Here is a 14,413-nt window from a genome sequence, read left to right as displayed (position 1 = left end):
AGCTCAAGGCTCTGCCTGGGCCTGCTGCTTCGGCCAGGGGCTCATTTTTTCCTGGAAAGACAAAACCATGGCCTCACCCCACGCCTGCACTTTGCCACGGCAGGCAGCCCAGATGTAGGAAAGGCTCTGTGGAGTCAGAAGTGCCGAGACAGGCAGATGGCACCAGAGGGTTTGGGGGCCAGGGCGCAACTGGGCTAGCCCCTCCTCCCGGCAGTCGGGGAGGCCCGGCCTTCCTAGTGCCCAGGCCACGGCTCCGGGGAGAAACCCGCCATGGAGGGCACGCGGGAGGCCCTCTGCCTGAGGTGGCAGGTGTCACGCCAGGGCCACTGCAAGCCTGGCTCGGCTTGCCTGCTTTCTCCAAAAGAGGCTGGCCGACCAGCCGAACCTGGCACCTGGGCCAGGTCCCTTCCAAGGGGACGAGTTCCAGAGGATAGAGCCCTGGGGGCGGCTGCCAAGTCTCCTGGGGCGTGTGCTGGGCCCCCGTCAGAGGAGGAAGCAGCCTGGTAAACGGTGTGCCAGGCCTGAGATCTGGAGGCCTCCCACAGCCGGGTCCCTGTCCTGCCCAGGCCCCCCGAGGGAGGACGATGGTCGGGCAGTGGCGAGCGGGGTGGGGCTGGCGCCGAGCCTGCCCTTGGATGCCCCGGGGAAGGGCGCCGGGGGATGGGATGCCCCTGGCCAGGTCTGAGGGACCGACCCAGCTCGGGGCTGTCGGGGGCAGAGAGAGAACCCCCCTCCGCCCTTTCCCTTCAGGTTCTTAGGGCTGGCCAAATCCTTCCCAAGACAGCTTGTCTGGAGAAAATCAGACCCAGCTGAAGAACATGTGTCCATGGGGGAAACCCGGGAAACTGAGTCTCCCCACACAATAGCAGAGATTCTCATCTTGCATCCTCTCCTGAGCTAATGACAAAGGTGGATGTCCCGGGTGGGCCTGTGGAATGGGAGAGGGGAGGAAGTCTATTGTCATGCAGAGGGACATGGAAAGACTTGTCTGAAGCTTATCCCCTGCACTGGGGTCAGGTCGGGAAGGGACAGCACAGAGGTGAGCAGGAACCAACCGGCCTGTCTGTGGTGGGGCTGGCCCCGAGGCAGGCGTGGGGGTGATGGCTGGAAGTGGGATGGCGCGTGAGTTGGCACCAGCCAGCGGTGGAGGCAGAGACTCAGAGGTCAGGGATCTCTCTCTCTGTCTCTGTCTCTCTCTCTCTCCCTCAGGGAGCTGAGGAGAGTAAGGTGGCGCCCCCTGCCCACCTCGCCTACCTCTCCATGGGCCCTTCTTTCTCTGGCCGCTCCGGGAGCCCTGCGGGCTTGGGTTCAACCCCCCACACACCACACAGGCCAAGGGCGCATGCGTGACCGCCGGGGCCTAGGGCTGGCCTCGGGGGGGGGGGGTCCTCAGTGAAGGCCCCGCCCTCCCTCCAGGCTCTGACCCAGCTGCAGCTCTTCCATCGCCGCCCTTCTGGACTCGGCTTCAGCTGTCTCCCTCCCCTCCCCCACTCCCACTCAGCTTGCAGGCCGCTTCCCTGCCTTGAAAGCATGGCTCTGGCCCTGAGGGCCACAGACCTACTGGGCTTCAAGCTCAAGGCTCTGCCTGGGCCTGCTGCTTCGGCCAGGGGCTCATTTTTTCCTGGAAAGACAAAACCATGGCCTCACCCCACGCCTGCACTTTGCCACGGCAGGCAGCCCAGATGTAGGAAAGGCTCTGTGGAGTCAGAAGTGCCGAGACAGGCAGATGGCACCAGAGGGTTTGGGGGCCAGGGCGCAACTGGGCTAGCCCCTCCTCCCGGCAGTCGGGGAGGCCCGGCCTTCCTAGTGCCCAGGCCACGGCTCCGGGGAGAAACCCGCCATGGAGGGCACGCGGGAGGCCCTCTGCCTGAGGTGGCAGGTGTCACGCCAGGGCCACTGCAAGCCTGGCTCGGCTTGCCTGCTTTCTCCAAAGGAGGCTGGCCGACCAGCCGAACCTGGCACCTGGGCCAGGTCCCTTCCAAGGGGACGAGTTCCAGAGGATAGAGCCCTGGGGGCGGCTGCCAAGTCTCCTGGGGCGTGTGCTGGGCCCCCGTCAGAGGAGGAAGCAGCCTGGTAAACGGTGTGCCAGGCCTGAGATCTGGAGGCCTCCCACAGCCGGGTCCCTGTCCTGCCCAGGCCCCCCGAGGGAGGACGATGGTCGGGCAGTGGCGAGCGGGGTGGGGCTGGCGCCGAGCCTGCCCTTGGATGCCCCGGGGAAGGGCGCCGGGGGATGGGATGCCCCTGGCCAGGTCTGAGGGACCGACCCAGCTCGGGGCTGTCGGGGGCAGAGAGAGAACCCCCCTCCGCCCTTTCCCTTCAGGTTCTTAGGGCTGGCCAAATCCTTCCCAAGACAGCTTGTCTGGAGAAAATCAGACCCAGCTGAAGAACATGTGTCCATGGGGGAAACCCGGGAAACTGAGTCTCCCCACACAATAGCAGAGATTCTCATCTTGCATCCTCTCCTGAGCTAATGACAAAGGTGGATGTCCCGGGTGGGCCTGTGGAATGGGAGAGGGGAGGAAGTCTATTGTCATGCAGAGGGACATGGAAAGACTTGTCTGAAGCTTATCCCCTGCACTGGGGTCAGGTCGGGAAGGGACAGCACAGAGGTGAGCAGGAACCAACCGGCCTGTCTGTGGTGGGGCTGGCCCCGAGGCAGGCGTGGGGGTGATGGCTGGAAGTGGGATGGCGCGTGAGTTGGCACCAGCCAGCGGTGGAGGCAGAGACTCAGAGGTCAGGGATCTCTCTCTCTGTCTCTGTCTCTCTCTCTCTCCCTCAGGGAGCTGAGGAGAGTAAGGTGGCGCCCCCTGCCCACCTCGCCTACCTCTCCATGGGCCCTTCTTTCTCTGGCCGCTCCGGGAGCCCTGCGGGCTTGGGTTCAACCCCCCACACACCACACAGGCCAAGGGCGCATGCGTGACCGCCGGGGCCTAGGGCTGGCCTCGGGGGGGGGGGGGGTCCTCAGTGAAGGCCCCGCCCTCCCTCCAGGCTCTGACCCAGCTGCAGCTCTTCCATCGCCGCCCTTCTGGACTCGGCTTCAGCTGTCTCCCTCCCCTCCCCCACTCCCACTCAGCTTGCAGGCCGCTTCCCTGCCTTGAAAGCATGGCTCTGGCCCTGAGGGCCACAGACCTACTGGGCTTCAAGCTCAAGGCTCTGCCTGGGCCTGCTGCTTCGGCCAGGGGCTCATTTTTTCCTGGAAAGACAAAACCATGGCCTCACCCCACGCCTGCACTTTGCCACGGCAGGCAGCCCAGATGTAGGAAAGGCTCTGTGGAGTCAGAAGTGCCGAGACAGGCAGATGGCACCAGAGGGTTTGGGGGCCAGGGCGCAACTGGGCTAGCCCCTCCTCCCGGCAGTCGGGGAGGCCCGGCCTTCCTAGTGCCCAGGCCACGGCTCCGGGGAGAAACCCGCCATGGAGGGCACGCGGGAGGCCCTCTGCCTGAGGTGGCAGGTGTCACGCCAGGGCCACTGCAAGCCTGGCTCGGCTTGCCTGCTTTCTCCAAAGGAGGCTGGCCGACCAGCCGAACCTGGCACCTGGGCCAGGTCCCTTCCAAGGGGACGAGTTCCAGAGGATAGAGCCCTGGGGGCGGCTGCCAAGTCTCCTGGGGCGTGTGCTGGGCCCCCGTCAGAGGAGGAAGCAGCCTGGTAAACGGTGTGCCAGGCCTGAGATCTGGAGGCCTCCCACAGCCGGGTCCCTGTCCTGCCCAGGCCCCCCGAGGGAGGACGATGGTCGGGCAGTGGCGAGCGGGGTGGGGCTGGCGCCGAGCCTGCCCTTGGATGCCCCGGGGAAGGGCGCCGGGGGATGGGATGCCCCTGGCCAGGTCTGAGGGACCGACCCAGCTCGGGACTGTCGGGGGGCAGAGAGAGAACCCCCCTCCGCCCTTTCCCTTCAGGTTCTTAGGGCTGGCCAAATCCTTCCCAAGACAGCTTGTCTGGAGAAAATCAGACCCAGCTGAAGAACATGTGTCCATGGGGGAAACCCGGGAAACTGAGTCTCCCCACACAATAGCAGAGATTCTCATCTTGCATCCTCTCCTGAGCTAATGACAAAGGTGGATGTCCCGGGTGGGCCTGTGGAATGGGAGAGGGGAGGAAGTCTATTGTCATGCAGAGGGACATGGAAAGACTTGTCTGAAGCTTATCCCCTGCACTGGGGTCAGGTCGGGAAGGGACGGCACAGAGGTGAGCAGGAACCAACTGGCCTCTCTGTGGTGGGGCTGGCCCCGGGGCAGGCGTGGGGTGATGGCTGGAAGTGGGATGGCGCGTGAGTTGGCACCAGCCAGCGGTGGAGGCAGAGACTCAGAGGTCAGGGATCTCTCTCTCTCTGTCTCTGTCTCTGTCTCTCTCCTCAGGGAGCTGAGGAGAGCAAGGTGGCTCCCCCTGCCCACCTCGCCTACCTCTCCATGGGCCCTTCTTTCTCTGGCCGCTCCGGGAGCCCTGCGGGCTTGGGTTCAACCCCCCACACACCGCACAGGCCAAGGGAGCATGCGCGACCGCCGGGGACTAGGGCTGGCCTCGGGGGGGGGTTCCTCAGTGAAGGCCCCGCCCTCCCTCCAGGCTCTGACCCAGCTGCAGCTCTTCCATCGCCGCCCTTCTGGACTCGGCTTCAGCTGTCTCCCTCCCCTCCCCCACTCCCACTCAGCTTGGAGGCCGCTTCCCTGCCTTGAAAGCATGGCTGTGGCCCTGAGGGCCACAGACCTACTGGGCTTCAAGCTCAAGGCTCTGCCTGGGCCTGCTGCTTCGGCCAGGGGCTCATTTTTTCCTGGAAAGACAAAACCATGGCCTCACCCCACGCCTGCACTTTGCCACGGCAGGCAGCCCAGATGTAGGAAAGGCTCTGTGGAGTCAGAAGTGCCGAGACAGGCAGATGGCACCAGAGGGTTTGGGGGCCAGGGCGCAACTGGGCTAGCCCCTCCTCCCGGCAGTCGGGGAGGCCCGGCCTTCCTAGTGCCCAGGCCACGGCTCCGGGGAGAAACCCGCCATGGAGGGCACGCGGGAGGCCCTCTGCCTGAGGTGGCAGGTGTCACGCCAGGGCCACTGCAAGCCTGGCTCGGCTTGCCTGCTTTCTCCAAAGGAGGCTGGCCGACCAGCCGAACCTGGCACCTGGGCCAGGCCCCTTCCAAGGGGACGAGTTCCAGAGGCTAGAGCCCTGGGGCCGGCTGCCAAGTCTCCTGGGGCGTGTGCTGGGCCCCCGTCAGAGGAGGAAGCAGCCTGGTAAACGGTGTGCCAGGCCTGAGATCTGGAGGCCTCCCACAGCCGGGTCCCTGTCCTGCCCAGGCCCCCCGAGGGAGGACGATGGTCGGGCAGTGGCGAGCGGGGTGGGGCTGGCGCCGAGCCTGCCCTTGGATGCCCCGGGGAAGGGCGCCGGGGGATGGGCTGCCCCTGGCCAGGTCTGAGGGACCGACCCAGCTCGGGGCTGTCGGGGGCAGAGAGAGAACCCCCCTCCGCCCTTTCCCTTCAGCTTCTTAGGGCTGGCCAAATCCTTCCCAAGACAGCTTGTCTGGAGAAAATCAGACCCAGCTGAAGAACATGTGTCCATGGGGGAAACCCGGGAAACTGAGTCTCCCCACACAATAGCAGAGATTCTCATCTTGCATCCTCTCCTGAGCTAATGACAAAGGTGGATGTCCCGGGTGGGCCTGTGGAATGGGAGAGGGGAGGAAGTCTATTGTCATGCAGAGGGACATGGAAAGACTTGTCTGAAGCTTATCCCCTGCACTGGGGTCAGGTCGGGAAGGGACGGCACAGAGGTGAGCAGGAACCAACTGGCCTCTCTGTGGTGGGGCTGGCCCCGGGGCAGGCGTGGGGGTGATGGCTGGAAGTGGGATGGCGCGTGAGTTGGCACCAGCCAGCGGTGGAGGCAGAGACTCAGAGGTCAGGGATCTCTCTCTCTCTGTCTCTGTCTCTGTCTCTCTCCTCAGGGAGCTGAGGAGAGCAAGGTGGCTCCCCCTGCCCACCTCGCCTACCTCTCCATGGGCCCTTCTTTCTCTGGCCGCTCCGGGAGCCCTGCGGGCTTGGGTTCAACCCCCCACACACCGCACAGGCCAAGGGAGCATGCGCGACCGCCGGGGACTAGGGCTGGCCTCGGGGGGGGGTTCCTCAGTGAAGGCCCCGCCCTCCCTCCAGGCTCTGACCCAGCTGCAGCTCTTCCATCGCCGCCCTTCTGGACTCGGCTTCAGCTGTCTCCCTCCCCTCCCCCACTCCCACTCAGCTTGGAGGCCGCTTCCCTGCCTTGAAAGCATGGCTGTGGCCCTGAGGGCCACAGACCTACTGGGCTTCAAGCTCAAGGCTCTGCCTGGGCCTGCTGCTTCGGCCAGGGGCTCATTTTTTCCTGGAAAGACAAAACCATGGCCTCACCCCACGCCTGCACTTTGCCACGGCAGGCAGCCCAGATGTAGGAAAGGCTCTGTGGAGTCAGAAGTGCCGAGACAGGCAGATGGCACCAGAGGGTTTGGGGGCCAGGGCGCAACTGGGCTAGCCCCTCCTCCCGGCAGTCGGGGAGGCCCGGCCTTCCTAGTGCCCAGGCCACGGCTCCGGGGAGAAACCCGCCATGGAGGGCACGCGGGAGGCCCTCTGCCTGAGGTGGCAGGTGTCACGCCAGGGCCACTGCAAGCCTGGCTCGGCTTGCCTGCTTTCTCCAAAGGAGGCTGGCCGACCAGCCGAACATGGCACCTGGGCCAGGCCCCTTCGAAGGGGACGAGTTCCAGAGGCTAGAGCCCTGGGGGCGGCTGCCAAGTCTCCTGGGGCGTGTGCTGGGCCCCCGTCAGAGGAGGAAGCAGCCTGGTAAACGGTGTGCCAGGCCTGAGATCTGGAGGCCTCCCACAGCCGGGTCCCTGTCCTGCCCAGGCCCCCCGAGGGAGGACGATGGTCGGGCAGTGGCGAGCGGGGTGGGGCTGGCGCCGAGCCTGCCCTTGGATGCCCCGGGGAAGGGCGCCGGGGGATGGGATGCCCCTGGCCAGGTCTGAGGGACCGACCCAGCTCGGGGCTGTCGGGGGCAGAGAGAGAACCCCCCTCCGCCCTTTCCCTTCAGGTTCTTAGGGCTGGCCAAATCCTTCCCAAGACAGCTTGTCTGGAGAAAATCAGACCCAGCTGAAGAACATGTGTCCATGGGGGAAACCCGGGAAACTGAGTCTCCCCACACAATAGCAGAGATTCTCATCTTGCATCCTCTCCTGAGCTAATGACAAAGGTGGATGTCCCGGGTGGGCCTGTGGAATGGGAGAGGGGAGGAAGTCTATTGTCATGCAGAGGGACATGGAAAGACTTGTCTGAAGCTTATCCCCTGCACTGGGGTCAGGTCGGAAAGGGACGGCACAGAGGTGAGCAGGAACCAACCGGCCTGTCTGTGGTGGGGCTGGCCCCGAGGCAGGCGTGGGGGTGATGGCTGGAAGTGGGATGGCGCGTGAGTTGGCACCAGCCAGCGGTGGAGGCAGAGACTCAGAGGTCAGGGATCTCTCTCTCTGTCTCTGTCTCTGTCTCTCTCACTCAGGGAGCTGAGGAGAGCAAGGTGGCGCCCCCTGCCCACCTCGCCTACCTCTCCATGGGCCCTTCTTTCTCTGCCCGCTCCGGGAGCCCTGCGGGCTTGGGTTCAACCCCCCACACACCGCACAGGCCAAGGGAGCATGCGCGACCGCCAGGGCATAGGGCTGGCCTCGGGGGGGGGGGGTCCTCAGTGAAGGCCCCGCCCTCCCTCCAGGCTCTGACCCAGCTGCAGCTCTTCCATCGCCTCCCTTCTGGACTCGGCTTCAGCTGTCTCCCTCCCCTCCCCCACACCCACACAGCTTGGAGGCCGCTTCCCTGCCTTGAAAGCATGGCTCTGGCCCTGAGGGCCACAGATCTACTGGGCCTCAAGCTCAAGGATCTGCCTGGGCCTGCTGCTTCGGCCAGGGGCTCATTTTTTCCTGGAAAGACAAAGCCATGGCCTCACCCCAAGCCTGCACTTTGCCACGGCAGGCAGTCCAGATGTAGGAAAGGCTCTGTGGAGTCAGAAGTGCTGAGACAGGCAGATGGCACCAGAGGGTTTGGGGGCCAGGGCGCAACTGGGCTAGCCCCTCCTCCCGGGAGTCGGGGAGGCCCGGCCTTCCTAGTGCCCAGGCCACGGCTCCGGGGAGAAACCCGCCATGGAGGGCACGCGGGAGGCCCTCTGCCTGAGGTGGCAGGTGTCACACCAGGGCCACTTCAAGCCTGGCTCGGCTTGCATCCTTTCTCCAAAGGAGGCTGGCCGACCAGCCGAACATGGCACCTGGGCCAGGCCCCTTCCAAGGGGACGAGTTCCAGAGGCTAGAGCCCTGGGGGCGGCTGCCAAGTCTCCTGGGGCGTGTGCTGGGCCCCCGTCAGAGGAGGAAGCAGCCTGGTAAACGGTGTGCCAGGCCTGAGATCTGGAGGCCTCCCACAGCCGGGTCCCTGTCCTGCCCAGGCCCCCCGAGGGAGGACGATGGTCGGGCAGTGGCGAGCGGGGTGGGGCTGGCGCCGAGCCTGCCCTTGGATGCCCCGGGGAAGGGCGCCGGGCGATGGGCTGCCCCTGGCCAGGTCTGAGGGACCGACCCAGCTCGGGGCTGTCGGGGGCAGAGAGAGAACCCCCCTCCGCCCTTTCCCTTCAGGTTCTTAGGGCTGGCCAAATCCTTCCCAAGACAGCTTGTCTGGAGAAAATCAGACCCAGCTGAAGAACATGTGTCCATGGGGGAAACCCGGGAAACTGAGTCTCCCCACACAATAGCAGAGATTCTCATCTTGCATCCTCTCCTGAGCTAATGACAAAGGTGGATGTCCCGGGTGGGCCTGTGGAATGGGAGAGGGGAGGAAGTCTATTGTCATGCAGAGGGACATGGAAAGACTTGTCTGAAGCTTATCCCCTGCACTGGGGTCAGGTCGGGAAGGGACAGCACAGAGGTGAGCAGGAACCAACCGGCCTGTCTGTGGTGGGGCTGGCCCCGAGGCAGGCGTGGGGGTGATGGCTGGAAGTGGGATGGCGCGTGAGTTGGCACCAGCCAGCGGTGGAGGCAGAGACTCAGAGGTCAGGGATCTCTCTCTCTGTCTCTGTCTCTGTCTCTCTCCCTCAGGGAGCTGAGGAGAGCAAGGTGGCGCCCCCTGCCCACCTCGCCTACCTCTCCATGGGCCCTTCTTTCTCTGCCCGCTCCGGGAGCCCTGCGGGCTTGGGTTCAACCCCCCACACACCGCACAGGCCAAGGGAGCATGCGCGACTGCCAGGGCGTAGGGCTGGCCTCGGGGGGGGGGGGGGGGGTCCTCAGTGAAGGCCCCGCCCTCCCTCCAGGCTCTGACCCAGCTGCAGCTCTTCCATCGCCTCCCTTCTGGCCTCGGCTTCAGCTGTCTCCCTCCCCTCCCCCACACCCACACAGCTTGGAGGCCGCTTCCCTGCCTTGAAAGCATGGCTCTGGCCCTGAGGGCCACAGATCTACTGGGCCTCAAGCTCAAGGCTCTGCCTGGGCCTGCTGCTTCGGCCAGGGGCTCATTTTTTCCTGGAAAGACAAAGCCATGACCTCACCCCACGCCTGCACTTTGCCACGGCAGGCAGCCCAGATGTAGGAAAGGCTCTGTGGAGTCAGAAGTGCCGAGACAGGCAGATGGCACCAGAGTGTTTGGGGGCCAGGGCGCAAGTGGGCTAGCCCCTCCTCCCGGGAGTCGGGGAGGCCCGGCCTTCCTAGTGCCCAGGCCACGGCTCCGGGGAGAAACCCGCCATGGAGGGCACGCGGGAGGCCCTCTGCCTGATGTGGCAGGTGTCACGCCAGGGCCACTGCAAGCCTGGCTCGGCTTGCCTGCTTTCTCCAAAGGAGGCTGGCCGACCAGCCGAACCTGGCACCTGGGCCAGGCCCCTTCCAAGGGGACGAGTTCCAGAGGCTAGAGCCCTGGGGGCGGCTGCCAAGTGTCCTGGGGCGTGTGCTGGGCCCCCGTCAGAGGAGGAAGCAGCCTGGTAAACGGTGTGCCAGGCCTGAGATCTGAAGGCCTCCCACAGCCGGGTCCCTGTCCTGCCCAGGCCCCCCGAGGGAGGACGATGGTCGGGCAGTGGCGAGCGGGGTGGGGCTGGCGCCGAGCCTGCCCTTGGATGCCCCGGGGAAGGGCGCCGGGCGATGGGCTGCCCCTGGCCAGGTCTGAGGGACCGACCCAGCTCGGGGCTGTCGGGGGCAGAGAGAGAACCCCCCTCCGCCCTTTCCCTTCAGCTTCTTAGGGCTGGCCAAATCCTTCCCAAGACAGCTTGTCTGGAGAAAATCAGACCCAGCTGAAGAACATGTGTCCATGGGGGAAACCCGGGAAACTGAGTCTCCCCACACAATAGCAGAGATTCTCATCTTGCATCCTCTCCTGAGCTAATGACAAAGGTGGATGTCCCGGGTGGGCCTGTGGAATGGGAGAGGGGAGGAAGTCTATTGTCATGCAGAGGGACATGGAAAGACTTGTCTGAAGCTTATCCCCTGCACTGGGGTCAGGTCGGAAAGGGACGGCACAGAGGTGAGCAGGAACCAACCGGCCTGTCTGTGGTGGGGCTGGCCCCGAGGCAGGCGTGGGGGTGATGGCTGGAAGTGGGATGGCGCGTGAGTTGGCACCAGCCAGCGGTGGAGGCAGAGACTCAGAGGTCAGGGATCTCTCTCTCTGTCTCTGTCTCTGTCTCTCTCACTCAGGGAGCTGAGGAGAGCAAGGTGGCGCCCCCTGCCCACCTCGCCTACCTCTCCATGGGCCCTTCTTTCTCTGCCCGCTCCGGGAGCCCTGCGGGCTTGGGTTCAACCCCCCACACACCGCACAGGCCAAGGGAGCATGCGCGACCGCCAGGGCATAGGGCTGGCCTCGGGGGGGGGGTCCTCAGTGAAGGCCCCGCCCTCCCTCCAGGCTCTGACCCAGCTGCAGCTCTTCCATCGCCTCCCTTCTGGACTCGGCTTCAGCTGTCTCCCTCCCCTCCCCCACACCCACACAGCTTGGAGGCCGCTTCCCTGCCTTGAAAGCATGGCTCTGGCCCTGAGGGCCACAGATCTACTGGGCCTCAAGCTCAAGGATCTGCCTGGGCCTGCTGCTTCGGCCAGGGGCTCATTTTTTCCTGGAAAGACAAAGCCATGGCCTCACCCCAAGCCTGCACTTTGCCACGGCAGGCAGTCCAGATGTAGGAAAGGCTCTGTGGAGTCAGAAGTGCTGAGACAGGCAGATGGCACCAGAGGGTTTGGGGGCCAGGGCGCAACTGGGCTAGCCCCTCCTCCCGGGAGTCGGGGAGGCCCGGCCTTCCTAGTGCCCAGGCCACGGCTCCGGGGAGAAACCCGCCATGGAGGGCACGCGGGAGGCCCTCTGCCTGAGGTGGCAGGTGTCACACCAGGGCCACTTCAAGCCTGGCTCGGCTTGCATCCTTTCTCCAAAGGAGGCTGGCCGACCAGCCGAACATGGCACCTGGGCCAGGCCCCTTCCAAGGGGACGAGTTCCAGAGGCTAGAGCCCTGGGGGCGGCTGCCAAGTCTCCTGGGGCGTGTGCTGGGCCCCCGTCAGAGGAGGAAGCAGCCTGGTAAACGGTGTGCCAGGCCTGAGATCTGGAGGCCTCCCACAGCCGGGTCCCTGTCCTGCCCAGGCCCCCCGAGGGAGGACGATGGTCGGGCAGTGGCGAGCGGGGTGGGGCTGGCGCCGAGCCTGCCCTTGGATGCCCCGGGGAAGGGCGCCGGGCGATGGGCTGCCCCTGGCCAGGTCTGAGGGACCGACCCAGCTCGGGGCTGTCGGGGGCAGAGAGAGAACCCCCCTCCGCCCTTTCCCTTCAGGTTCTTAGGGCTGGCCAAATCCTTCCCAAGACAGCTTGTCTGGAGAAAATCAGACCCAGCTGAAGAACATGTGTCCATGGGGGAAACCCGGGAAACTGAGTCTCCCCACACAATAGCAGAGATTCTCATCTTGCATCCTCTCCTGAGCTAATGACAAAGGTGGATGTCCCGGGTGGGCCTGTGGAATGGGAGAGGGGAGGAAGTCTATTGTCATGCAGAGGGACATGGAAAGACTTGTCTGAAGCTTATCCCCTGCACTGGGGTCAGGTCGGGAAGGGACAGCACAGAGGTGAGCAGGAACCAACCGGCCTGTCTGTGGTGGGGCTGGCCCCGAGGCAGGCGTGGGGGTGATGGCTGGAAGTGGGATGGCGCGTGAGTTGGCACCAGCCAGCGGTGGAGGCAGAGACTCAGAGGTCAGGGATCTCTCTCTCTGTCTCTGTCTCTGTCTCTCTCCCTCAGGGAGCTGAGGAGAGCAAGGTGGCGCCCCCTGCCCACCTCGCCTACCTCTCCATGGGCCCTTCTTTCTCTGCCCGCTCCGGGAGCCCTGCGGGCTTGGGTTCAACCCCCCACACACCGCACAGGCCAAGGGAGCATGCGCGACTGCCAGGGCGTAGGGCTGGCCTCGGGGGGGGGGGGGGGGTCCTCAGTGAAGGCCCCGCCCTCCCTCCAGGCTCTGACCCAGCTGCAGCTCTTCCATCGCCTCCCTTCTGGCCTCGGCTTCAGCTGTCTCCCTCCCCTCCCCCACACCCACACAGCTTGGAGGCCGCTTCCCTGCCTTGAAAGCATGGCTCTGGCCCTGAGGGCCACAGATCTACTGGGCCTCAAGCTCAAGGCTCTGCCTGGGTCTGCTGCTTCGGCCAGGGGCTCATTTTTTCCTGGAAAGACAAAGCCATGACCTCACCCCACGCCTGCACTTTGCCACGGCAGGCAGCCCAGATGTAGGAAAGGCTCTGTGGAGTCAGAAGTGCCGAGACAGGCAGATGGCACCAGAGTGTTTGGGGGCCAGGGCGCAAGTGGGCTAGCCCCTCCTCCCGGGAGTCGGGGAGGCCCGGCCTTACTAGTGCCCAGGCCACGGCTCCGGGGAGAAACCCGCCATGGAGGGCACGCGGGAGGCCCTCTGCCTGATGTGGCAGGTGTCACGCCAGGGCCACTGCAAGCCTGGCTCGGCTTGCCTGCTTTCTCCAAAGGAGGCTGGCCGACCAGCCGAACCTGGCACCTGGGCCAGGCCCCTTCCAAGGGGACGAGTTCCAGAGGCTAGAGCCCTGGGGGCGGCTGCCAAGTGTCCTGGGGCGTGTGCTGGGCCCCCGTCAGAGGAGGAAGCAGCCTGGTAAACGGTGTGCCAGGCCTGAGATCTGAAGGCCTCCCACAGCCGGGTCCCTGTCCTGCCCAGGCCCCCCGAGGGAGGACGATGGTCGGGCAGTGGCGAGCGGGGTGGGGCTGGCGCCGAGCCTGCCCTTGGATGCCCCGGGGAAGGGCGCCGGGCGATGGGCTGCCCCTGGCCAGGTCTGAGGGACCGACCCAGCTCGGGGCTGTCGGGGGCAGAGAGAGAACCCCCCTCCGCCCTTTCCCTTCAGCTTCTTAGGGCTGGCCAAATCCTTCCCAAGACAGCTTGTCTGGAGAAAATCAGACCCAGCTGAAGAACATGTGTCCATGGGGGAAACCCGGGAAACTGAGTCTCCCCACACAATAGCAGAGATTCTCATCTTGCATCCTCTCCTGAGCTAATGACAAAGGTGGATGTCCCGGGTGGGCCTGTGGAATGGGAGAGGGGAGGAAGTCTATTGTCATGCAGAGGGACATGGAAAGACTTGTCTGAAGCTTATCCCCTGCACTGGGGTAAGGTCGGGAAGGGACGGCACAGAGGTGAGCAGGAACCAACCGGCCTCTCTGTGGTGGGGCTGGCCCCGGGGCAGGCGTGGGGCTGATGGCTGGAAGTGGGATGGCGCGTGAGTTGGCACCAGCCAGCGGTGGAGGCAGAGACTCAGAGGTCAGGGATCTCTCTCTCTCTGTCTCTGTCTCTGTCTCTCTCCTCAGGGAGCTGAGGAGAGCAAGGTGGCTCCCCCTGCCCACCTCGCCTACCTCTCCATGGGCCCTTCTTTCTCTGGCCGCTCCGGGAGCCCTGCGGGCTTGGGTTCAACCCCCCACACACCGCACAGGCCAAGGGCGCATGCGCGACCGCCGGGGCGTAGGGCTGGCCTGGGGGGGGGGGCCTCAGTGAAGGCCCCGCCCTCCCTCCAGGCTCTGACCCAGCTGCAGCTCTTCCATCGCCGCCCTTCTGGACTCGGCTTCAGCTGTCTCCCTCCCCTCCCCCACTCCCACTCACCTTGCAGGCTGCTTCCCTGCCTTGAAAGCATGGCTGTGGCCCTGAGGGCCACAGACCTACTGGGCTTCAAGCTCAAGGCTCTGCCTGGGCCTGCTGCTTCGGCCAGGGGCTCATTTTTTCCTGGAAAGACAAAGCCATGGCCTCACCCCAAGCCTGCACTTTGCCACGGCAGGCAGTCCAGATGTAGGAAAGGCTCTGTGGAGTCAGAAGTGCCGAGACAGGCAGATGGCACCAGAGGGTTTGGGGGCCAGGGCGCAACTGGGCTAGCCCCTCCTCCCGGCAGTCGGGGAGGCCCGGCCTTCCTAGTGCCCAGGCCACGGCTCCGGGGAGAAACCCGCCATGGAGGG

Source organism: Diceros bicornis, unplaced genomic scaffold (assembly GCF_020826845.1).
Source record: "Diceros bicornis minor isolate mBicDic1 unplaced genomic scaffold, mDicBic1.mat.cur scaffold_56_ctg1, whole genome shotgun sequence".
NCBI lineage: Eukaryota > Metazoa > Chordata > Mammalia > Perissodactyla > Rhinocerotidae > Diceros > Diceros bicornis.
This window is presented reverse-complemented; position numbering follows the sequence as displayed.